Source organism: Gossypium hirsutum, chromosome D07 (assembly GCF_007990345.1).
Source record: "Gossypium hirsutum isolate 1008001.06 chromosome D07, Gossypium_hirsutum_v2.1, whole genome shotgun sequence".
NCBI lineage: Eukaryota > Viridiplantae > Streptophyta > Magnoliopsida > Malvales > Malvaceae > Gossypium > Gossypium hirsutum.
The window spans coordinates 6,665,214-6,668,822 of NC_053443.1; positions in this window are offsets into that span (position 1 = coordinate 6,665,214).

The following is a 3,609-nucleotide window of genomic DNA, read 5'->3' on the forward strand; positions in this document are numbered from 1 at the left end:
CCAGCCCGTGAGAATGAACTGTTTCAGGGTACTCCGGAAACTCAGCTACATACGCTGCGTCGGGGTCTATGAGCGACATTTGTGGCCCAGGATTATTGTGTATCACAATACCCGCATCTGCTCCCCGACCGAAGAAGCGTTAATGCCTTCATCGTTGTTGACATATTCATCGTCAATATCATCAGGTACATCGTCCACATCGGGATCAGCGTCACTATCGACCTCTTCATTCCAATGATCGCCACCACCTTCTTCTTCACCACCAACCATGTCAACATCGGGTGTAATATTCAGGTCGATACCCATCCCACCCATAGTTGATTCACTATCAACGTATGATATTGGAGTCACCATGTAATAGCCCGATTTTAGGCTTAGTCGGAACAGTGGTTTCGGGACCACAAATCCGACGAAAAAAAAATGTAATGGCTTGAATTTTCAGAGGTGTTGGAACGGTGATTCGAGATCATTAAATTCGACAAATGGGTAGAAAATATTATTAATTTAGTAAGTATAAGTTAAATATGAAGTTAGGAAAATTTTTGAAATAGTGAATAGTGCACTAGAAATAAATATTAAAATAATTAGAATCGAAATGAGGTATCAAGACCTCGGGGATTTTAAACTGAGCCATAAATATTTTTATAAATATTTATGGAGTGTTAAAAAGTTAGTATTAAAGTTTCGTTAAGAAATTTTAAAGTTCCGATAATTAATTGAACAAAAAGGACTAAACTGTAACAAATGCAAAATTTTGGGAAATGATTAAATAGCTTAAATGATAAAAGGAAGAGGGCTTAAAAAGCAAATAGACCCAAGGTCAATTTGGTCTGGACGGCAGAGGCATGAAATCAGCAAGAAAGTAAGGAGAATTAAGGGCAAAATTGGAAAATTGCAAAATTTGCTTAATAAAGTTAGGACCCAAGTGGAATTATCTAGATTTTCTCTTCATTTTTCTGAATTCTCATCAGCTAAAACACCATGGAAGGGCTTCTTCAAGCTGGTTCTTCATATTTTTATTACAAGTAAGTTCAATTCTTGACTATTTCTTGAAATTTTTGTATTTTTATGACTTTTACAACTAGGCCCACTTGTTAAATTCATTAGTTTTTGATTTTATGAAAGAAGTTGAAAGTTGATATGAATATGTGCTGGAAGTATATGATGATTTAGCATGAAATTAGAGCTTTAAATTGTTCATATGCTGATTTTATTGAAAGAATTGAATAGAAAGTGAATGTTTGGGACCTAATAGTAAAAGAGTTTGAAGATAGAGTTATATGTGGAAATTCTGAATTTCAATAGTTGTGTAACAACTTATAATGTCTAGTAAAGTACTAATTGAGAAAATTAGATTAATTGAGGGGTTAATTGAGAAAGGACCGAATTGTATAAACTGTGAAATTTGGGGCAAAATGGAAATCAACTAAAGCAGTTTTGGACAGCAGCAGTAGTGTAACTTTGAAAAATCACCAAAAATTGTAGAGATTGAATTAGAGGATGAATAAAATATGAAATTAAAGCTTATTGAGTCTAGTTTCTTATAAAAGAAATGATGTGAGCAATGGAATTGTAAATCATGAGATATAATAGATTTTGTGAGACAAGGTCAGAATGAATTCGGGTTCCCCTGTTCTGACTTTGGAAAATCATTAAAAATTGTACAGAAATTATTATGAGTTATAGTTTATATGGTTAGAATCCATAATGAGTCTATTTTTAGAAGAAACAAGCTAAAACATCATCCGAATTCTGTACAATGAGATAATTAATTTTTAGTGAAGAGTGGTCGGAACTGTCAGACAGCAAAACAGGGGAAACTTTAAAGAATAAACTGTACTATTTGGCTGAACCAAAAATTATGAAAATTTTATGGTATGAAGATATGTGAGTCTAGTTTCAGGGAAAATTAACGGATCTTAATTTGGAGCTCCATAGCTCCGGATAAAAATAATTTAGTGACTCTGACTCGGATAAACAGCTTTGAATATACATGTTAGTGAATATTGAAATTATGGTTAATGTTGTTTAAGTGTGTTATACACATTAAGGTTGTGGAATGGAGAGGAGGAGGAGGAAAATTGGGAAATATATGAATGATTCGTGTATAAATGGTCATATGTTTGATTATAACTCATAAACGATGAAATATGAATGATGCTTATTTTTGTGCATTATTGGTCATGGTTTCAGCTCATGTGTGAAAATAAAGTTTCATAGTATGTGTGTATGGTATATTCAGTATATGATTTGGCATGAAATAATACCATGAATGGTTTATGAATTAACACATGTTGGTAAGCCTGATATATGAATAAATGATCAAATTGAGCGGAACGCCGGATTTGAGTACTTCAGATCAAGTGATAAAGTGATAAGTGGTAGCTTTAGCTACACTTATCTGATCAAGTGACAAGTGGAAAGTGATAAGTAATAGCTTCGGCTATACTTATCTGATCAAGTGATAAAGTGATAAGTGATAGCTTCGGCTATACTTATCTGATCAAGTGACAAGTGGAAAGTGATAAGTAATAGCTTCGGCTATACTTATCTGATCAAGTGATAAAGTGATAAGTGATAGCTTCGGCTATACTTATCTGATCAAGTGACAAGTGAAAAGTGATAAGTGATAGCTTCGGCTATACTTATCTGAACAAGAGACAAAGTGATAAGTGATAGCTTTAGCTACACTTATCTGATCAAGAGACAAAGTGATAAGTGGCTGCACTTATCTGATCAAGAAACAAAGTGATAAGTGGCTACACTTATCTGATCAAGAAACAAAGTGATAGGTGGCTACACTTATCTGATCAGGGACAAGTGATAAGTGATCATACGTAAGACCATAGTTATACTATGGCAAAGTGAAAGTGAAGTACTCAATTTTCCGTGACCGTTCTCTAATTTGATTAAGGATGGTAAGTGACAAATGGGCCCAAAAGAATTAAAGTAAATGGATAAGTGGTAGTGTATTTATATCAGGACGATGTTGTTATTCAAACTAAAGTGATATTTTCATTGCTAAATTGAGAATTTCATAAATGTGTTATTGAATGGTATAATCAATAAACATTGAGTTAAATGGTAAATACGTATTAGTTTTGAATTTGATGTCATTGAATTGTACGTGAATTAAATGGAAATTTCTAGTGATATGATTTAAATTATGAGCATGAGAAATTGCGAATTGAATGAAATAGAAATGAAGCATTAAATTGCATGAGTATGTATCGGGTCTCGCAGGCCCTAATTATTATGATTATAATATTTTGAGGATATATTATGAAAAGTTATAGAAACATGTTAATTATTTTTGAAAGTTTTAATTTTGATGAAATTTTATAACTCGGTTAAATACGTTTACAAGTGTATGTGTTTTGGTAATGCCTCGTACCCTATTCCGGTGTTGGATACGGGTAAGGGGTGTTACACACCATCCGCGATTCTTCAGCCCCGTCTTATTCATCAGATGCATTAACATCTTCATTTTGCTCAATACCGACTAACTCAGCAAATAAGTGAATCGGTGCATTCTTTTCACTCCATTCCCACAGTAGAGATCGACCATTGTCTCCACGTCTTCGTCGTCTACAAGTTCCATTTTGACGA